The 23,768-nt window shown below is 36.7% G+C and overlaps 1 protein-coding gene and 1 non-coding gene across 6 annotated transcripts in view; both read right to left on the bottom strand.

Annotated features, from left to right (window-relative positions):
- Robo2 (roundabout guidance receptor 2) overlaps positions 1 to 23,768 on the bottom strand; it is a 506,393-nt gene that overhangs the window by 159,202 nt on the left and 323,423 nt on the right. The gene's annotated exons all lie outside the window — the stretch shown is intronic.
- On the bottom strand, positions 4,537 to 4,669 carry LOC127666472 (small nucleolar RNA SNORA70). Its single transcript, XR_007973663.1, has one exon. It is a non-coding gene; the product is annotated as a small nucleolar RNA SNORA70 (small nucleolar RNA).

The raw sequence follows: 23,768 nt of genomic DNA, 5'->3' as shown, positions 1-23,768 counted from the left end.
CTGGTCTTAAGGGGTAGTGTCTCTGTTTTCATTCCTCAGCTTGTCTAATAGAAAAGCCAGGCACTTTGAGGTGCTAAGAAGACTACTGCATATTTTTTCATGCAAGAAATCAAAACAGCAACTTTGATTGTTATACAGAATAGTGAATCTCAAGCTACTATGCAAATACAGAAGGGATGGCCATGAGTAAAATCAGGCACAGTATTTCCCTCATCCTACCACCACCATGTCCTACCAATGGTCAACACTAGACTTGGTCAGGACTACTTCCAACATTAAAGAAGCACTGCATTCTCATTACCTCCATGGTCATTTCTGGCAGCCAGGCTATGATCCCAGAGAAGCTCCGTGGTTTGATGAAGCTAGTGCAGGATCTAGGAAGATCTTGCTGCTTGGTGGTGTGCTTGGACAGGTCAACCCTAGACACAGTGCTGACTGCCAGTTTTCAAGCTAAATTTCCTTTCATATTAAAGCCAGGTTTTTTTTTTTTTTTTTGTTTGTTTTTTTGCAACAAAACCCTACCCATTAATAACACAACAAACACATTCTTTATTTCTCTTATCCTTTACTGTATTAAAAGCAAATCTTCAAGGTAATTGTTCTTAAAAATATTTTATTATATTCACTATAGATATATAATATATGATTAGAAAGGACAAGTCTGCTACCAGCTATACACAGATCACAATCTTATATTTGGGGGACAAATTATAAGTGGTTTCTCATGCACAGAAGGGAAATGGGAAAGAAATTGCCCAGTGGGGAGACATCCTGGTACTGCTGTGCAAGCTGACATCCTGGCACCCCTGTAGCAAGCTGACAATTCCAGCCCCCACCCCTCCAGAAACACGCCTTGTATAAGCAAATTCCCTCAGCAAATGATGCAGATAAAGCAGCAGTATGAACTGGAGCATGTTGAATAAACAAGGATGCCCTGTGACTTGCTCATTTTCGAGTCATAGCACTTTGTGAAGCCTGGAATTCTGTTGGGAATACAATACACAAACACACAATTCACGCAAGAGGAATGGCCAGCTCCAAGCTCCTTAGCCAAGTCTTTATTCTTCTGTCCTTTTTTTAGCTCTGCTCTGTCCTCACCCACAGTATAATTTGAAGTCTTGCTAAGAGTGCCAAGTCTTCCTTAATGTTTTCCATTAATGTTTAAAATCTGCTGAAGGATTCTTAGAAATTGCATGGAAACATTGCGCTCTCTGTAATTTGTATCCGTAACCTCTGTAATGCATATGTTCTCCTTGGGGACCAAGTGTTGAGATCATTCATAAACTCTTGGATCACATGTGGCACTGCAAACTGGTGACATCTGACCACGGCAGACTCCAGGCCTGTCTCTGGCAATCATTTCCTTTGCTTTGCTGTGAAGGAGCCAGCACTTGGTACGCCTTCAACACTTGGAAGCCCTATTTTTGGAAAGACTTGCATCTGATATTTGAAAAGGATCTGCATACCCGACCCATTAGCTTAGGAGGAAGTTGTGGCTTTGATGCTAATTAATGTTTAATCAGTTCTTCTTTTCTCCCCTAAAGAACTCAAGTCCACACAATTGTTTGTGGGGTATTGAAGACCCCAGGTTCACCGAGAATTCTTGAAAAAAAAAATAACGACAAGTTGGAATTCATGCAAAATACATTGTGTCAGGAGGGAGATAGCATTAGAAGCATCTTTATTAAGGAAAAAGTGTTTGTTACTTCAGAATAAGATTTACATCCCATTAATTTATCTGTTTTGTTCCCTCAGTAACTGTGTCTGAGTACTTCTAGTCAAAGGACTGAGTCCAACAATGATACCCATTGCTCTGAGCACTAGAAGATAAGAATGCATTTAATTGAAACTCTGTAACTACACAGATGATATGATCATCAAATAAGGCTGCTCAACATGATCCCCAGTGGACAGACCAGGTTTTGGCACTTCTGATGGGGCCTATTCCTTTTCTAAGATGTGGGTTTGGGAATAAATAAATAAACAGGGAAGTAAACACACTAGTTTTTTTAATGGAATTTCCATTGGTGGGGTAATTACAAGTGGCCATCTGTCTGATATGAGTTTTCAGCCTAGTTTCTATTTCATGTGCCTCAACTCTTCTGCCAAAGCAGAGAACATGTAGATGTCAGAAAGGCTGCTTGCAGGTGGTTGTTGGCTATATTCTATGCTCATCACTTTTATATTTTTCTCTACCACTCTGCACTTACCTTTCATTTACTGTGTAACCACAGCAAGCAAAAATTTTTGAGGGAATCAATTATCATTTATATATATATTTATAAAAATATAATTCAATGATTTTCTTTTTCTTTTCATATATATATATGGCTGGTTTATTGGGAAATTGCTCTCTTATAAGTTCCCAAGGAGTTAGGCTAGGGGATTCAACATGGGGAGAGGGGGAGAAAGAGAAGAAAAGGAGAAGAGAGAAAGAGAGCCAATAGAGTTATTTAAATATGACTTTAAGTTTCAAATGTACATAAGCAACATGTATAAATTCAACGTTCAGGATTCTTTTCTCCCCTCTTGCTGCCTCTGTCCATGGGAATAATGTCAACAGTGGGGTGGAGTCTTGTCAAGTGCATATTATTGCACTGTTTTATTCATGATCCAAATGGGTCACATCTCTCCTCCCACCTTGTTAGTCTGAACTGAAGGCATTAGCTTTTACAGCATTCCAAAACAGCCCAGTTCACAGAGGTTCATGGTCTCAGGTGTGTCTCCCTGTCATTCTAACCTGTTCCCAGCATGGAGGCATTGTTGCTTTGATATTTTTTCCCATGGTGCATTTTGAAGTGCATGATCTCCATGAATTACAGTGCCAACCAGCTACCAGATGCCATGAGTTGTAAACTCAACAGTCTAAGCATTATTACCCATTAGGGCACCCTACGGTGAGAGGGTGTCCTGGAATTTGCGTGTTATTTATTGCCTATTGACAGGGTCTCAAAGGCATTTCACCCCTGCTGATGAAATGAGGGTCAAAGAGAGGAGGTCAAGGTTAACCTTCCTTGTCAAGAAACCTAGTTCCTCTGAACTGCTGTTACTTATATTTTTACCTGAACCTGTGATGTAACATCACTTGAATGAGACATATACTATAATGCCTCTCAAGACTTTCAGTTTGATTCTTCCTGACCGAAAAATTATCATTTGTTTTATGAGTTTTAACAAGGTTCTTTATCAACATTGTTTCAAAGACTGCTAATGAGAAGATGTGAGGAACACCATTATCCTTAAATGTGTAAAATTTGGGAGTAGACTTTTGTGTTTTACAGAAAACAACAATAACAAACAACAACAACAACAACAGAAACCACCAACAAGAGGAACTGCAGCAGCCTGCATTGGATTAGGTTTGAGTTTGTGATATTTAAATAATCAAGTGCCACTTGTCAGCAGAGTCTTGAATGTGAGCATTTCGGTACTGGGATTTGCATATGTCCACATTGCAAAATAGCATGACTCTCGACTCTCACAAATGTTACTGAGACAGATGCAATCTGACTTCTCAGATTCTTCGGGAAATGTACAATTTGATGGCTACATGACAAGGAGCTGGATACGTTCCCTAACTGAGAATCTACCACGTTTGCTTACAAATCAGCCAATGAGAAAAAAGCTCAAACACAGCTCAACTCCATTCCAAAGACTCGGACACCCAGATCCCAACCAAATGAGTTCTGAATGCCACTGTTAACATGCAGCCTTCTTGTTCCATGTCTAGAGGAAATCCCCCAAACTTCACCGTGTTTTGACAGCTAAGCAGGAGAAGAGAAAGCATAGCTCACTGCTCAGCACTTTTTATGAATGCTGATGTCTACGAGAACACGCTTTAATTATTTCAGAAAACTGATATTACTAGGCGGAGTGACGGAAACACAATGCGCTTGACAACTTTTGTTTACCTAGGAAAAGCAGAGTTTCTTCCTTTATTAATGGTAAGTCCACCCTCCCCAAAAGCCTCTCCCTTTATTCTGTGAAAAGCAAACTGATACTAGACACAAATATTGTCTTCTAAAAGCAGAAGGCATATTCAGCGCCCCAATGAAAACGCCATGTGTTTTTACAAAAGTAATTAAGTATTTAAAAATAAATAAATAAGTGGTGTTTAATTAAAAAGCTGTTCCTATTTTTTTCTGACTGTGAGATTTATTACTGAACATAATTTAGTGAGTTATAGTATAGCACAATAGTAGCCCTCAAGAGTTTAGGCCCAATTTGCTCAGGGGACCACAAATGGGTATCTACTCCCCTCCCCAGCTTTTAGGGATGCACCACTTCACAGCTACCCCATCTTCAAATTCACCTGCATTCCACTTGGTGTTGGCCCACATCATTAAAATGTGGATTATCAGGCAGCTCTAAGCAGTGCTCAATCACATGTGCCTTATTTTGCAGCTTACTGTGGATAGACAATATGCTATGAAGCACTTTGCCCTTGAGTTTCCCCAAAGTACCACAGATGCCTGTCTGGAGCCTACCTAGCCTGAGGGATAGCATTGAGATAACCGACGTGAATAACTTGCAGAAAATTGTCTATCAGTCATTTTAGGGCCCCTGTCTAGGCAGTAGGCTGCATGCACTCTCAAGGAGGCCACTATCTGCAGCCTTAGCTCACTAAGCCTCTGTGTAGAATGAACTAGGTCAGCTTAACTGGCTGCAACACACCCCATCCTGGGTCTTGTGGACCTGAGAAGGGGGCTCTCTGGAAGGCAGGGAATGAGATATGGCTCATGAGAAATGTTACTTGACTTAGCCAAAGGTGGAAGAAGAGAAGCAACTTCTCTGGCCTGCACATGCTAGCATGTGTACCTATGCACAGACCATACGCACACCACAATAAGGGTGATGATGATGATGATGATGATGATGATGATGATGATGATGATAAATGCATAAATAAATACTCTTTTTAAAGCCGTCTCTTCTTAGGATATGCATGAGAGAACGAATGACTAATTACAGTGTATGACATCAGCAATAAGGAAGTGAGCACCTTTGCCCACTTTGCTTACTTGCTGTATCTTATCCTTAATTCCCCTGGTAAATGCAGCCCTAGGGTTTATGACATTCCTGTTTACAAAGATGAGACAGAAAAAAAAAAAAAACCCAAATGTTCCTTAGGAGTAACTTTCTGTGAAGGGCTATATACCTTGACTTACAAAGTACTTATAGTTTGTACATCTAGAACATGGATTCTCAATCTGTGGGACTCTTTTGGGGTTCCAATGACCATTTCTTAGGGGTTGACTAAGACTGGGAACACACTAATATTTACATTACAATTCATAACTGTAGCAGAATTACAATTGTGAAGTAGCTAGCAATGGAAATAAATTTATGGTTGAGGGGCACTACAAATTGAGAAACAATTTTAAAGGATCATAGCTTTAGGAAAGTTGAGAGCCACTGATCTAAACCATTATCAAACCTGATGAAGGTTTACCAAGATGCCCATTATTTTCATTTAAGGTAACTCATAATACCAAGTGCATTATTACAATTGACCAGTGAGTATAATTTGCAATGTTGGAGATTTTCCTGTACCAAACATTAACCTTTTTCCATCTTTTCCTTTAATAGTTCTCTAAAAATGCTAATATCTCATTTGCTTTCTAATCTCAAGTAGCTGAAGGGAAAAGAATTCATTTCTTCTGAAATAAAGCATCTTCATCATGACCTATGAGTTGAATAATGATATCATTTACCCTTGAAAGTAGATAATTTCTAAAGGCAGAAGCAGATCCTTAGTTATTATATATTGAGCTTTAGGACTGGGAGATCAAAGATGAAGTGGTAGACATGTCTAAAAGGCAGAGTTTCTGAGATCAGTCAGTGAATACACTTCTGGTTTGATTTTTCTCCAAAAGCCATGCAATTACTAATAGAAGACAATAATTACTACAAATCACTATTATGAGAACTTGCATTAATATGTATATAATATCATTTTAAATCAAGGACATTCAGATGACTATTCACATTGTAAGGCACTAGAGACACAGAGTTTCAGTAGTTCCTTTTACCAAAAGTATATCTTTCTCTAAGAGGTTACAAGCAGGCTAATTAATATAACAAGCAGTTTTTAACTTAACCTTCGTTAATTGATACCCAATAGATTTTTATATTTATTCTTTTACTTTCAAACAATTCTGGTTGCAGCTATTGATGCTAAGTAAAAGAAATACTTTATTATTCAATTATTCACTTCTGGTTTTTTGATAACTATTAACTGCACATTCAATTAAGAGCAATTTTTAGAATACTGTGTGAGTTTGAAATATTTTAAAAAGAGATTGTCTTTTTACCATGTTTAAGATGCTTAGATTTTTTTTTTACCTATAACTCAGAAAGCAAACCAGTGTTTGGATTATCTGAGAAAAAAATACAAATAAAAGACATGCTGTCAGACATGACTCATTAGAAGGACGAGTCTCAATATGGGAGGGGAATCTGTGTTAATAATGGGTAAGAAGAAAGTAAACAAGTTGGAATGTGCATGCATGTACACAAAACAAGAGGAAACCAAAGAGACTAGTAATAACACATTCCAGTGAAGAAATAAAAATATTGGGAAACCAAGAATGAGAGCAAATGAGGAACCACATCTGCTTTGCCTTTTTTTAACTACTAAATCTTGTAAATGCTTTTATTAATTATAAATATATGTGTTTGGTGTTGAAGAAATATAACACTTAAATGGAAGTGACTAAGAATGCTTTAAAATCATTTCTCCCAGTTGGCTTTAAGGCACAGAGCTGTGACAAACTTCTTCCAAATTTCACTTGGTGGGACAAAATGTAACTTTACAGAGTAGTTGGTCCATTCATCATAAAAGTCAATAAAAGAGCTTCAAGATAGCAAAAAACCTACCCAGAAGCCTGAGCAAGATGCATTTTATTTATTATGATCATATTAAAGACAGAATGTAAAATCATGTGAGTTCTTGTTAAATTCATTCCACTTAACATCAGCAGAAGGCCTCTATTAGTAGACAACAGAAAAATGGAGGGTACAGAGGTAGCAGGATTTCAATGTGTTTCCTCGTGTTGCAAAGGAGGATCTAGTAAACCATCCACAGTGAAAGGGTTCAGTCTAGGAAACTTGAGAAAGACTTGAAACATCACAGTTGTATACTATCAACAGTCACTTTCTTAAATCAGATGTTTATTAAGAAAAATGATTTTCTTCTTCCCTGTTTCTGTGCTTGGAATCTATGAATGTACTTAAAGCAGGCAAATGAGAATATAAGTAACCTCTTTAAAGTATAAAAGCTTAGCATCATAGAAAAGTTTATTAAGGGAGTTTTCTCTAGAATACTTATAATAGTCCTTGCAAAAGATTATGGAAATTTTATCAAAAGTTTCCCTTTGATATTCCTATACATTTTATTTTATATAGTTTCAAATAGAAATCAAATATTTTATTTATTTATTTATTTATTTATTTATTTATTTATTTATTTATTTTTACTTAAAGCAATTTTGTAAAGAACTAGGCTTGGATCTGTATTACCGCAATCCCAGCACATTGGAGGCGGGGCCAAGATGGCGAGGAATGCATGATTGGCCTTGGCGATCTAGGAATTTCTAGGCAACCTAGGGTATATCAGATCACATCTCAAAACCAAACATATATAAAAAGAGGTAAAACGATGTGTGTGCTAACAGTTTAAGTTTGATATTATTATGTATCTTAATATAGTTATTTTATTGGATGATAGTTGATGTCAGATCTATAAAAAGCCTCATATTTTATCTTAATAAAATGAACGCTGGGTGAGTCTTCCTCTTGACTAATATATTGAATTTTGGCTTCTAGTCTTTGAGTTTGTGTTGAAGTCATCTCATAAAAGTATTTGTTAAAATTTATTTGTACACATAAAAGGAGACGGCTTCATTACCATAGTATTATGTAAGGAATATATAGTGACCTATTATAATTTGTGTCCTAACTGAATGCATTTGCACAATACAAAGTTCCATGGTGTATGTCCAATAGTCCTCAATGTTAAGCAGCTTTACTTCATTTTAATTTGATAACAATCTATTATTTTTGACTGCAGGGTTCCATGTTTCACTTTTCAACTAGTAACCGAAATTAATACAAAATCTTTTTCTTACACGCTGATACACACATCTATATCAGATGGCCCATTAGCAAGAACCTCTCTCTGATGGTGTCATGCATCCAGATTCTATTCTTTGTCTCCACTCTTTTTATCTTGTGTGGGACACCACCATATCTGCTGTATGGCAGTTGACTTAAAACTCTTTTTATGAGTCTGAATCCTTATACTCTGTTCTTCACACAGTAGGCACTATTAAACATGACCAGTTATTTTTCTGAAAATTTGCAAAGCATTTCTCAGAACAATGGAATGAAGATTAGAATCTGTGCTACTCTAGAGTTCCTTCTGAGATGTGTCCTCACATGGTATAGGAACTATCCCTCCTGTTTGTTTCCCCTCCATTCTCCCTCCTGTGTATGAAGCTTTTTCTTCTAGGCAGACAAGTGACTTTTGGATCCCCTTTCTACCCTCTTCAGTCAGCCTAGAAAATAATTTGCCCCTCCATCTTTAGTCTCCACTTCCTGTCACTAAAATATCAGCTCTCAAGTTACTTTTGCTTCTGATTGCCTTTTCAAAGCTCCAGAATATGAAGAAGGATCAAGGACAATGTATCAGATCCCTGGTTTTTCCCTCTGCTGCATATAACTTGGTGTTCTGTACAATTATTTTTGTTTGGTATTTTAGCTCACTACCTCGCTTCCCAGAAGCTAGAAATAGAAGAAATTTCAGTTTTTTTTAACTGTTAAATTTCCAAACTTAAGATAGCTATTCCTAGCATGTAACAGACACCGACACACACAAATAAATGTTTTACTGAAAAAAAGATTAATGATGAATTTCAGTTTGTGTTATTAAAAGTGATAGTTACTTATTATGCATCCATTAAAGAAATTTGCCCTGCAGTTACAAGTTTTACTCACTCAACACATGAGAAATGTCTGTTTGACCAACATATTTTTCATATTGTTCTTGACACTTAGATATTTCTCCTTATAATATTTAAAAAAATTTAATGACCATGTACTGAACTTGTTTTTTAAAATACCTCAGTTTCCCAGTGGATGAAATGGACACATACCTATTACATAATTTCTCTACTTAAAATTCTAAGAAAAAACAATAATAGATATGTAAGATAGAAAATGTAAAGACATAAATTTAAAAAATTCTAATTTTATTTTGTTAATATGAATGACTAAGAACCAAGGCTTAAAATAGATAATTTTTAATTCTAGAAAACACTTTAAAATATTATGATGGACAATTAGGTGAATGAATATATTTCATGAATCTGTAACTGAATAATCAAAGTATATTAACGATAATCTAACTTGGTAACTACAGTCTTCATTATAATCAGTTATTGTACCCTACTGTGAGATGGTGATTTGAACATCAGGCTAAATCTATTTTTAATTCAAAATGCATGATGAATTAATTCCATATTTGAATAAATTTCTAATATGAGTTGATTCTGTACAGTGCATTTTTCATAAGAATGAAAGAACAGAAGCCAAAGTATATGTTAGTAGTGATCAGTATGACCCTGCTCCTTTTTGTTGTTACGAGCACTGCTGTGGTTTAAAGTACGGTCATTTAGCCCACACAATTGTGGTTCACACTACTTTCCGTACTTAAAACAACCTCTTCTTTTGGCTACTGTAAACCTCGAAATAATTCTTAATTTTTTTCTTTCTTAATACAATATCTCATGGTCCCTAATCTTACAGCATGTTTTTCCTTCCCTGTAGTTTAAATTACTACAGAAATAGTTACATGGCTTACAATGATTAGCTATGTACCTGATCTTGTGATCCCATCATGGGTCATGAAAAGGTGAACCAAAAATGTTTAAAAGCTTAGAAACAAAGAAAGGAAAATGACAATAAAAACTGGAAAGAAAAAATTATATGGGTTTCTGGCTGGAGAACTGTAAATAACATGCTCCTCACAGTTTTGTTGTTTCTTCACCAAATACCTGATATACATACATTTATACGTACATATAAATCATATTATATATTATATGCTATATGTTATGTGCTTTGTGTTGTGTGTTGTATGTTATGTTTGTGTGTTGTGTGTTATATGTTATATATCAATTATCTATTATCTACTATATATATTTTGTTATTAAAGGCAGTTCAGCCCACCTTGTGTCATCTTTCATTGACTTTCTGGAGAATGTTACGAAGGGCTACGCGAGCAGGGCTAACAGTGCTTACAGATGGCACAGACATGGCAAATCAGGGTTTTCTGGGCTCTACCAAGGGTACGGGAAAATGTGATCTCTACTCCGTGTGGAAACAAGTACCAAGAGTGATCTGTAAAGCAACAAACACCTGTTAAAACTTGTGACACTGAGCAACGTGTAATGTGGAAGTGGGAAGTTCGAGGCTCAAATACAGAGTTTCCCAGCATGCCTTCTGTCATCACACTTCGCAGAAACTTTCGTTTGATGATGAGACAAGAAAAGCCACCCACCTGCAGAATCTCATTTGAACAATTCACGCTCATTCTTCAGGGAGCACACCCCTCTCTGATGAGCTCTCTGATGATGAAATAGGAAGGTCTGGCAGAACTAAAACCAGCCCAGTCATTCCAGCTTCGTCCCTTACATCACACTTAGCAAGAGCTCCACAGCTGGCGCTTAGCCAGTTCAAGGACTGAAGGAGTCGAAGGGGTTGGCATCAATCAAAGAGTTCACATGGAGTGACCCATGGCTCCAGCCACAAATGTAGCAGAGGATGGCCTTGTGTGAGGAGAGGGAGGAGAGGGCCTTGGTCCTGTGAAGGTACGATGCCCCAGTCGAGGGGAATGAGGCATGGAGGCAGGAGTCGGTAGTTGGGTAGGGAAAACACCCTCACAGAAGCAGGGGGAGGAGAAGGGGATGGGGGCCTCCGGAGGGGAAGCCAGGAAGGGGGACAACATTTGAAATGTAAATAAAGACAATATCTAATAAAAGTTTCAAAAGAAAAGAAAATTGTAATCATGAAATTTGTATGTACATAGATGTACCTAATAAAGATATTAAGTGGATAATAATAATAATAATAATAAAAAGCTCTTCCTCTTGGGCGACCGCCTTGGATCTGTGAGATTGAGGTTTGCTCGATTTCTCCTCCCTTTTTGCATTTGTCACTGAATTTCTCACTTTGGCCCATTAAAACACAGCATTGAATCAGAACAGAATGTGAATTCTACATACAGCCTTCAATGCATCGTGTATCATGTAACTTTTCTTGCTTTTGTGGACACATCCTAGATATATTTTCATGTAGATAGCTTCTAGACTGTAGCTCCCAAGACTCTTCACACACCCACCAACAAAACACAAACAGTCATGCGCCAGATCTCTAGGCTGCGCTGAGTGTCTTGTTCAGTTTTAGTTTGGGATCTCCATGTTCTCATTTTATTTGCCTTCTGTCCCAAAATATGAAGATGTTCACAAGCTAAACGCCAATAGCGCTTCCAACAGGACTGCATCCTAATAGCGGGCACACAGTCATATCCTACTTAATAGCACCTGTAGTGTTTTATACAGTATGTTTTAATGCTATGATATGATTTTACTCATGGATACTGAAATCAGGTGCTCAGAATTCAGGGAGAGAAGGAAAACCTTGTATGAATCATTTCTTTAGCTTCCCACCCCAACAAGACATAGCCTCGCTGCCCGTGCTTGCTTTTGCTTGAATACGAGGAAGGGAAATACAAGTTTGCTTTTCTTTTGAAGACTCATTCATGAACAGTTCATTAAAGAAGCTTTGCTGTTTTCTGAAGCTTGAGGAAATTTATGAAGAGAAACAAGAAAAGTGGCAAATATAGTCATATATGTGGGCATACATGCTTTTCTTGATGGCATTTTCTACTTATGTTCTATTCATTTAAATCAAAGTTTTCTTTTCCCTCATCCTCCTCATCCTCTCCCTCCTTCTTTCCTCCCCTAACTCCTTCTTTCCCCTCCTCCCTTCCTTCCCCTCCCCTCTTCCTTTTCCTCCTCCTCCTTCTCACTGTGAACTGCGGGTAAGCCTCAAAACCATGATCTCTTCTGGCTGGGATTACTGTCTGCACCATTCTTCTTGATTTACAATGATACCTATTAAATGAATAACTCGAGTTTATCACCTACCATTTCTATTGTTTCTTTTTTACTAACATCTATTCTAATTTCAGGCACACCCATTTGATGTTAACAATGCCAGCTATGACCAGACTAGTTTACTGATGTGATTTTTTTTTTTTAAATCATTCCTACACATCTTTCCTCTGTTCATATTTCTGGTATGCCTGCAAAAAAGAAAATTTTCTATAGCAATTATAACTGTTCCCAACAGTTTTTCACACTCGCTTTGATAATCCAGTGTCTGCTTTCCCACAAACTGAGAAAAGGCTCTGTCATTAATCAAGTATGTAAGCTTTGCTAATTACAGGAGCGACTCCACTCTCTGTAACAGCAGGTGAATTGGCTGCTTCTTCTATAACCGGTCCATTCTCGTTCTTCTTTGTGGTATCCTTAGATTACTTTATCTTTCAAAATAGGCAGTGAATAAAAATATCTACTTTACATCAACAACAGCGAATTACTCATCCATGTACAGTTGTTACCTCCTAGTTTTAAGTCACTTTTGCTCAGTCAGGTGATGGCAGACTTAATTACTTATGGAGTCAGGGTTGAGGAATGCGCATCTTATCAAGAGAAGGTAACAGGCTCAAACTAAGATGAAGTAAATCTCTCTCCATTCAGCATGTTAGCAGTAGATCAACCTCCACCGCAAATGATTCGAGAGAAAAAAGGTAATATTTAAAAAGTAATAGACATTATTATAAATGGGGAATATAAAACGCAAATTAACTGACATTAATTGCAATTAAAATCCTCCTGTCATTAAATAATTTATATTGAACAAATTTCAGTGTGAAAAAACATTGAAAAGATATGCCTGTTATATTTCAAAGCAGTGAAACTTTACAAGTCTGATATACTTGGGATGAAAGTACTTCTCTATAGAGACAAAGCAATAGCATGCTTGGAACAGTATCACAGAGTAAATAGGAAATTAAATATTTACAGTTTCCTGCCTCAATATATATTGGAATAAGTAAACAAAAAGGTCCTTGTCTCCTGGCTTGAAATCAAGAGACTTAATTGTAAGGAAGTTTGTGGTTTAACCTAGTATCATGACCCATGTGATGACAATGGACAAATATGGAAAGCGATGGTGCTGGCCAGAGACAGCTACATTTAGAAAGGCCAAAGCCAGGAAAATACAAAGGAAAAACCCAAAATTAAATGCTTACCTTCTTTCTCAAAGACAATTATGTTTATATTGGTAAGCAACAGAGGACAAGTAGACAGACGCATCATTGTGATGGACAAGGTTAAAAACACAAGAGGAATGTACCAGTGGATATTTATATCATAAAGGGACAAGATTCTGCAATTACATTATTTGAAAGACCCAATTAAGATTTTTTACATTCCTTCTCCTCCTCCTCTTTCTCCTCCTCCTCCTCGTCCTCCTCCTCCTCCTCCTCCTCCTCATGCTTCTGCTCCTCTTCCTCCTCTTCCTTCTTCTTCTGGTTTTATTTTTTATGAGGGGAGTGAATCTAGTTCTACCACTGAAGGGAAGGGAGGATACAGAGCAAATGAACTGATTGGATAAACAGTGCAAAAGGATGGGAAGAGTGAAAGAATAAGTTGTCTTCAATTCTTTCCAATGTATTCTTTAATGAAAATAAAACAACCAGGAAAACCAGTTGATGAATGCTGAATACAAGTGCAATTAATTTGTGGGGATGGTATACAATTTAGATTATAATCAAATAAAAGAATGTTAGAGCAAATAAATATCTGTGATTACTATGTCATCCCATATGTGAGGGGACGCTGGGCTATATTTAACTATCCACCACCACAGTAAAATACAGTGATGAGGCAGGTCCTTAGTAAGTGTTCACTATGGGATAGATAACAGAAGATAGTTTTTTGCTATGGTATGTATAATATCTTTAGTTCAGAATATTTCTTTCCAAACTTTGAGCAGTTTTAACAGGAAAAGTGTTAAATCATCTTAGATGAATAAAAAGATAAAGTTCGTGATAAGTCTTCTTGATAATAAAATTGTCTAAGTGGTAATATTAAGTATGCTATGTATGCACATAAGTATGCTTACATTATATATCTTCAATGTCTAAGCTGCAAATGTGTTTTAGAAATGTTAGTAAAAATGAATAATGAGTGATACAAAATTAGATTAAAGAGATGGCAGAGGTTCTGAACTAAAATACCAATTCTGAGACCAAGCCAAAAAGAAAACTCGTGTGAACGTGTGTGTGGTGTGTCAGTTGCCCTTCAGTGTTATTTCTGGAAATAATATTAAATGATCAACTGAGGTATTTGCTTTTATCATTTTTTTGAAAATGGCTTTTGAGGGGCTATGGAGAAAGCACCAATAAAATGTTCACCTTGTAGGAAGAAGGACATGAGTCCAAGGATGGATGGTGAGTTCTATCCACAGACCTCATATTAAGGAGGAAGGAGAGACTGCCTCAAAACAAATTGTCTTCTGACCTCCAAACACCTACCATGGCACACAAATACCCAGCTGCACATTTACCCAACTCAATTCTCTAAATACCACTCCCCCCACCACCATCTCTAAAGGTACATGTTAATTTGTTGGTTTCCAAATGGGTGAACCACAGAAATATCTACGCAGTATGTGATTTATTCTTCATTCTATTGCTAAAATGTATCTCCTAAGAAGTAGCATGATTGTCTGCTTTACCCAGAGACACGTTATCTATTGTCATGATACATTGTTGAAACATTAACTATGGATAACTCATCAAAATTTAATGATATCTACTAAGAGAGGGGGCTATATTTCCACAAAATAATGATTTTGAAAGAATAATGAAATAGTATTTAAAACCTGTTATCCAGTGCACCCTCAGTTCTCATATAGAGCAAAGTGGTTTACTATTCTAATTTCAACAAAGGAGAATGATATTTTATGAATGATTCAAACTACAGGATTGTTTAGTATAGTTTTTGCCTAATTAAAAATTACTTTTTTTCTTGATGGTTAACTCAGTGAGATTTTCCTTTTTTTAAAAAAAATTGGGAAGGTATAGGAGAGAGGAAAGGGAAGATCTTTAAGGAAAACATAGATAGGTGTAGAGTGAGAAGGAATTTAAATATTCTACAGTGGCTGATGCAGAAGAATATTTAAATTTCAAAGCATGAGATTCTGCAATCATCTCCTTTCTTCATTTTATAAATATTGTATACATCAAACTTTAAGCAGTAATAGCAGCTTAGGATACAGTCCTAAGCCCAAGTACAGAGTACCCTGTGAGATTTTTTTCTTGTTTCCAACATTCTGAAGACAGGAATACAAGTGTGTACGATCTGATGAGTTAAGAGGGAAGATTTATAATATTGTACTAACTGAGAGAAAAGCACAGATAACAGAGCCATGCGAGAATAATTTAGAAGAAAAGGAAGGAAAAAGGAAAATAATTAAAGAGAGAGAGAAAGCACCTCTGGTTTGAGGAAGCCTCCTTTTAGAATACAGCAACTGATGTTCTTTGGTTTATACAGATCGCATCGGGTTTAAAACCTTAAAAAGATTTAAGAGTAAGACTTGGGTATTGTTAATATTACTTAGTGCAAACTGCATACATTGACTATTAAGCTATTGAAGAAAAATTTTAAAATAACTGTGAATGAAATATGTCAATTATATGAATATAGCGACTGAAACTGACCAGTAAACCCAATAACCCATGAATGAATATTGTGAGGTGAGGGGCATGCTTTTGAAGGGTTAGAGGTTATGGATAGGCAGCTGTTTTCTGATGGTACCACAAAAGAAGCACAAGTGAGAAGCAGAAGCAGGGCAACAGAAGGTTCTTCAAAGCCTGTGAAAAGAGCGAGGGTGTGGCCTCCCGCGGAGCTGCGAGGGTAACTGTAGATCTTCACCTCTTCCCCTATCAGGACCCAAGACGCCCCCCCCCCCCCAGTCTCATCTCCACCTCTGTATCAGACATGCTGCAGCGGCCTCTCCTTCTCTGATCGGAGCATACATCATCCCACTTTCCTCCTGACTCAACCTGTCCTCCCAGCCCCCAATTCTAGCAGTTATTCATGGAACTAGAGTCAAGCCCTCCAAAGAAGCCAGGAAATTCAGATTTTCCCTCTCCCGCTCTTCTTCATATCCAATCCCCACATCTCTTTAGCAGCTCTGTAGCAGACTACCTGCTAGGGTCTCTCTTCACTTTCTTCCTTCTTTCTCAGGGAACTGAGCTTGCTATAGATTCAACCAAGAGTTTAATAAATGTCTAACTCAGCATTTTGATCCGAGCTTCATTTTAGTTCTCTTGTACCTAGGCTGATGATATTAATAACTGGATTTATATGTAAGCTGAAGAAATGAGGTTTGCCTTTCCCTGCTTGTGCTTTACCTTGGTTTAGCTTATTAATATCGCAGGCACATCTCCAATATTTCCAAAGAGTGTAGACTTTAGAATTATTCTACACAATCTGTTGTCCTTATATTCACATATCAAAGGTCAGAGGCACAAGCAACTGAAAAGATTATTTTTTTTAAAAAATATATGCTAATTGTATCTAAGGAGGGAAAGTAAATATTAACTGTGTCAGTTCTATTAGTAATGATTATCACACTTGGAGGACACTGTCACTCAGTGGGTGCCATAGTGAAGTAATACTCTGAAGACATCACTTTTCAAGAAAGCATTGTGCATTTCAAAGAATCATGGTTTTGAGTTTCAGAAAGTGAATTTGCAAAGGTCATATATCTTAGCCCTGAAAATCTAGGACATTGGCTGATAAACCACATGCCTTTTCACATGCCTCTCTAGAAAGTGGCTTCTGGTAGTGTGAGTAATATTCTTCATGTTTTGTCAAGGGGAGGGATAAATTGCCTTTTCTTATTCACGGAAAATTGAACAAAGATTTAAACACCTTAACCAATGGATATTCAAGTCTAGATAAGAAACTGCAAACTTTATAACATCTGCATTGAAAAATCTCCCAGAGGACAGTGCATAAAGGGTATCTCAATATTCACAGTCAGGTATATGTCACATGGACAAACCAAAGATTCAGGAACACAAAGAACTCTTAGATATTTTTTTTCTGTTTATAGAGTTTTGGTAACTTTCATTTTACCCAGAGCTGAAACAGTAGCTAAAACAAAAAAGAGACTTACAAAAAATGGTGAGGTTCACTAATTTTATTTTAGGGTCAGTTGCATGTAAAAAGCCTGCAATGGTTCCCACAAAGACTTCTGCCATGCTGTTAACACTGCCCCATTCTCCCTGTAATAAAATGCTAGGCGAGCCCCCCACACCCCACCAAGGACCGACTATTCACTGGGAGACACACCACTTTTTTCACTTGAATAATTTTGTATAAATAAACTGAGATTTTGCAAGCTAAGCACGTGGAAGTCACAGGAAGCACACCTAATCACACAGTCGAAGCATTGAAAAGGGACCATATTGCAAAAGCTGCAGTGCTGTTTCTGTCAAAACCTGTCACCTGATGCATAAAAAGGTAGGTTTCATGAGTCGTTTCTCAGTGAACTCTGATGGAAACATGGCTAGACAGAGATTTGAATAAAAGACACAGATTTCTTTCTTCCCTTTGTTGAATAAAGCTCAACCAAAAGGGGACCCATTCATGATTAAAATTAACACACTTTAGGTAAATAGGGATCATGTCTGTAATGTATATCAAACTTACAGAACGACAGCAAATTGCATTAACCCAGCAGTGTCCAAAAAAACATTTGCCAATTGCAGATCAGTCTACTTGTTCTGCTTGCATTGATGTTTCTGTAATGAAATACCTGACCTAAATAAAGCCACTTGATGTGGGAGCTGGGGACCTATTCAGCAAACCATTCTAAGATATAGTCAAGCATTGTGGATTTAACTTTCATTTGATAACTTAGAAGTTTGTAAAACTTAGCATTATATTTTGTCACTATATTTACTCTATATGTGTGTGTATGTATGTGTGCATGCGTGTGTATGTGTGTGTGTATGTGTGTGTGTGTGTGTGTGTGTGTGTGTGTTTATGCATTATTTCCACTGTGTGCAAGGGGAAATGTGAGGACCATATGGAAGAATCAATTCTCTTCTTCCACCATGTAGGTCCTAGAAATCTAACCCAGGACATCATGTTTGATGGTAATCTCCTTTGTCCTTGAACTCATACATACTGTAAGGGGGAACACCGTAGACATGGAATAATTAAAAGCTCTTAGCAGATCTGTGGTTGTAGCTTAGCAGTACAGAATTGGTGTAACATGCTTGCATTTCTCATGTATACACATACTTATATATAGACCTATACACACAGAGGTATGCACACATACATACATACATACATACAAGCATACACAGAGAAGGTGAGAGTAATAAGTTTAAAGCAATGTAAAAACTATTATTTTAGCCAGATATGGTAGTTTATATATGTAATCTTAGCACATGGGAGTCTGAGGGGGGCGACTTACATCCAGGTCAACCTGGGTTACTACATGAGACGCTCTCTTAAAAGTTTCCCTAATGTCCACGGAATAGGCATCCATTACTCAATAGTGGCACAGAAGAAGGACCTCTTAGTTGTTAGTGGACAGGAAACAAATGAACCTAAGAAATGGATATTCTCTCACATGGTATATCATTATTATTATTATTTTGTGGCTTCTTCAGTTGAACTTGTATTCAGCTGGAGGAGAGTTGGAAGTGATCTAAGATGTTATTGGTGCCAGATGCTCAGAGCCTTGGCATCTGCACCAGCTTGGCTCTGTTAAAGGCCCTAGGTAGATGGCATCATAATTGTAAATGCCTGTGGAGGAAGAGCATCACCAAGGAGGAAGCCAAAGAAGCTGAGCCGGTCCAACTGTTCCCTCTTATAACAACCTTCGTAAAAGGACAACTAACTGAGAGTATCCGGTAAGATAAAGCTCACACTTCCAAACACAGAGCTTTCAATAAACTCCAGCTCTTATCCCACCTGCTGGTGGGATTGCAAGATGGAACAACCACTATGGAAATCAGTCTGGTGTTTCCTCAGAAAACTGGACATGACACTTCCGGAGGACCCTGCTATACCTCTCCTGGGCATATACCCAAAGGATTCCCCGGCATGCAATAAGGACACATGCTCCATTATGTTCATAGCAGCCTTATTTATAATAGCCAGAAGCTGGAAAGAACCCAGATGTCCCTCAATGGAGGCATGGATTCAGAAAATGTGGTATATTTACACAATGGAATACTACTCAGCAATTAAAAACAATGAATTCATGAAATTTTTAGGCAAATGGTTGGAACTGGAAAATATCATCCTAAGTGAGGTAACCCAATCACAAAAGAATACACATGAAAGGCAATCTCTGATAAGTGGAGATTAATTAGCCCAGAAGCTCTGAATACCCAAGGCACAATTAGCATAACAAATGACTCCCATGAAGTATGGAGAGGGTCCTGATCCTGGAAAGGATTGATCTAGCATTGTAGGAGAGTACCAGGACAGAGAAAAAAGAAGGAGGTGGTTGGAGAATGGGTGGAGAAAAGAAGGTTTATGGGACATATGGGGAGGGGGGAACTGGTAAAGGGGAAATCATTTGGAATGCAAACAAAGAATATAGAAAAGAAAAAAAAGAGCCCTCATGATGTCAAGGAAGAAACAGAAGTTTCATTGGGAAGGCGTTTTGTGTGTGTGTGTGTGTGTGTCTGTGTGTGTGTCTGTGTGTGTGAATATGTATGTGTGTCAAAAACAAGCAAAAGCACAAACAAACAAACACTTTGAAACCATAACACACAGAAATGAAATACCAGCAAATGAATGTGCTGTGTTCGGCCCTATTAATTCTGCCTTGTTGCTATGCATAGGAAGCACATATTCATGAACTACCTACCAGTTTCCGTAGCATCTTGCTACTATTGGCTGTTGCTATGAAACATTGTGGGATACAGTATCAACTGACTCAGTATACTTGAAAGAATGTCCTCTAAATAGTACTGGTTGATAAATAGGATTTCCTTTATCGGACTCTGATGTCATTCTTCCTTAAACAACTTGACTCTCCAGGAAATTAAACAGCAGCTGATTGGCTTGTTTTCATTTCTCAATGTCCCCCACATCATTTTGCTTCCTTGACTGCATTCTGTCATAGGGAAAGTGATTTGGGGATTCAAAATGGATTTCATTCCGCTCAAACAGATGTCAAAGATGAGGTACATTGACTTAACAACTATTTAGGGGCCATGAGAGGAATGATTTTCCCATGTAAAATGTTATTGTGTGCATGTGAAAGATTCTTGGGGTCTTTTTTTTTGTGTGTGTGTGTATTTAATTTTTGTTGTTTTTTTCAGTAGCTTTATTTTAATAAATTCAGTAAAACCCATTAAGCAATAATTTTGGGTATCAGTGCAGAGAACTGACAGGAATCCTCAATTTAAATTACTCTGCTAGTGTGATATAGAAATTATGATGCCCTGGAAAAATTCACTTTACTAGAAAAAACATACTAACGTTGAATATCTACGTGCATGAAGTTGAGTTTGAAGATGGACAGGTGGCCATTTTTGCTGCGCATTTGTGTGGTATCATACCTGGAGTGCCATCCTCGGCATCAAATAGGGCCTGATAGAGTTTTATTACAATACTATTAATATCCTTTCAAATCATCATGGGTTTGAAATTATATAATATACATTGTATGGCATTACCATATGAAGTGAGGAAGTATGAAGGGAAATGTTAATAACTATCTGTGCAGTCATATTATCTGTGCTGGCATCTGTATTTGAGACTTTGATGTCACAATCTCATCTAAGCAAGTGGATTTGTAACAATTAGATGGTGCTGGGAAGTATTCAGTGACCTGAAGTGTGGTACCATTAACATTAGATAGAGAGAGTAAAAAAAAAAATCAATACAAATTTTGCTCACAATTAGCAAATAATTCAATGATTTCTTGCAGGCTCTTTACAAGGGAGATGAGTGGAATCTTTGAATTCAAAGCAAGGTATGCTGGATTTATTTCTGCAGAAAAGCTCATCTCACAATCCTGATGAGTAAAGGCATAAGTCTAAATGAGTCAATGCCTCAGGGTAATTGGAGTTACAGACCCAATTACTGCATGTCATCTCTGTTAATTATTTCATCTATAGACTACATCAGACAGAGTTTCAAATGGAATTCACATTTTGCTTATTTAAAATAAAAGCTCTTCTTGTTATTAAAAATTTTCAAAACCACTGGTCATTGTTAAGAAATACTATTCCTTTTCAGGACAGTATAATTAGACAGTTTGATAAAGAGCTTATCTTCATTTTTTTAAAACAATAACCAAGGAATTTCTGTATTTCTTAAAATCTTTAATCATGAAATATAAAGTTATTTATAGTTTCAACAATAATTTAACTCAGCTAAAATCTATAAAAGACCAGCCAATGTGTTTAAACAGAACTGGTGGGTTTCAAAATACACACACACACACACACACACACATACGATTAAATATTAAAGCTGTTTGAAGTTGTTATAAAGCATAGATTCTTGTTATTCTACCACAATATTCTACTTATATTCACATTTGAAAGCTTGTAAAGTAAAATAATTAGTTTGATACCACAGGGTCATTGTTAAATGTATATTTATGTCCTTAATCTCAAAGAAGTCCAATATTGGGTAGCGTGTATCTTTTGTAAGAATACAATGTTTTAATACATTGAAATCTAGATAGGTGAAAATTATTAAGTATATCATTTAAAACTCACTGTAAGCAATTAATAGTCTTAGTGTTCATTCCAAATGTTTTCTGTCAATTAACCAAAAGGTAATTAGTTCTAATGTATTTTCATATGATGAGCAGAGAGACTAATGTTGATGGCGGACAGAACCCATATGTTTGCTAATACGTTTGTCATATACCAACGAACCTTACAAGGGCTGAATGAGAAAAGGCAGCAGGACTATATCAGCAATATACAAGAGATGTCTCACACTCAAGTGACACACCCGTCACTTTCTAATTTTAATGTTTCTAAAAAAAGAAATATACCAGGTAAATAATGAAGAAGAAAAGTAAAGCAATTCAGATTTGTGGACTGGAAAAGTGTGGATATATCCTGGTTCATCTTGGTAAATGGCAAAGGTGTCTCCTGACATTACAAACATACATGACAATTATGCTTAACTGCTGAGAGGGTTGGCTAGCTCTTGTGCAGGTCTTATGTAGGACTGGTCTTGTCATGTCCAGAAGATACTGCATCTATCCCTGAATTCTCCCCCTTATAATAATCTTCCCATCCCCTTTCCATGAGTTCCTAAGGTCCCTGAGCCATAGTGTGTGTGTGTGTGTGTGTGTGTGTGTGTGTGTGTGTGTGTGTGTGTGTGTATGTAGGAGGTTAGATGTCTTTTATGACCACATTCATTAACATTCTCCTCATGCTGATCAGTTGTGAGCTTATGTATTGCCCTTCAATATCTTTATCTCGGAAGATAAAGAGACTGAAAGAAGGAGGAAAGAAAAAGAGGAAAAAGGCATCAGAGCTAAGTCAGGCAAGAACAGGCAGAAGAGATTATCCCTGTGTCTGGCCATAAAATTCATGTCTAAAACTGAGCATACAAAGGAGGAGTAAGATATTCTGAGTGAGCTCAAATCTTAAACAGAAAAGCTAATTAATAAAGCCAAAGTAGCTACTGCTGTATTTCAAAGTACATATACACAATAAATTTAAAGCTAACAATATTTGCTATAAAGCATAGATCCTCATCGCTCAACTAAAATATTGTATTTAGGATACTAGCATATTAGCATTGCATACTGTAGTAAGTGGACTGAGGACCAATTCAACACTGGCCTGATAGTATGTAAGTATTCAGAAAAAAGATGGCCTGGCCAAAGGGCAGGGAACATTCATTTGCATAAGCCTGACATCATTTACTAAAAGCAGTATATTTGGAGGGTTTTTTCTCTTTCTTTCTTTCTTTCTTTCTTTCTTTCTTTCTTTCTTTCTTTCTTTCTTTCTTTCTTTCTTTCTTTCTTTCTTTCTTTCTTTCTTCCTTTTTTTTTCTTTCTTTCTTTCTTTCTTTCTTTCTTTTTCAGGAAGAAATTTGAGGAAGAAGTTAATTACTAATTCACAATTTCATTGCAACATCAATGTTCATTTGTAAAGTTTATTCCTAAAATTTAGTGATTGATAAAATAAATGACATTTCTAGTTTCACTTTACTTAGTAAACTTAATTTATTTTTCATATCTATAAAAATGTTTTATCAGTAAGCACAAACAATCAAAAATAATTAGATTTAAAAGAAGTTTAAAATCTGTTAACTTGTTAAAAAAGTAATTAATATTAAACATTTTATCACTAATTCTAAATAAATATACCTTCAAATACTATTGAAGGTTATAAATATACAATCCAAAGGTCATAGAAATGACAATACCTGAATCCCTGAATTTTGTTTTATTATAAAACAAAAATATTTTGAGCTCATTCAAGTGTTGTAAATTCTTTTCATAACTTATTTTGAATGAAAAATTGAAACTTTTGAAGAATTAATACACTATTAAATGTTAATTTCACTGGTGACTGATTAAATGATGAGTTGAGTTTATAGTATTGCATAGAC

This window comes from Apodemus sylvaticus, chromosome 15 (assembly GCF_947179515.1).
Source record: "Apodemus sylvaticus chromosome 15, mApoSyl1.1, whole genome shotgun sequence".
NCBI classification, from domain to species: domain Eukaryota; kingdom Metazoa; phylum Chordata; class Mammalia; order Rodentia; family Muridae; genus Apodemus; species Apodemus sylvaticus.
Note: the sequence above shows the minus strand (reverse complement) of the source record. Positions and strands in the feature narration are given on the sequence as shown.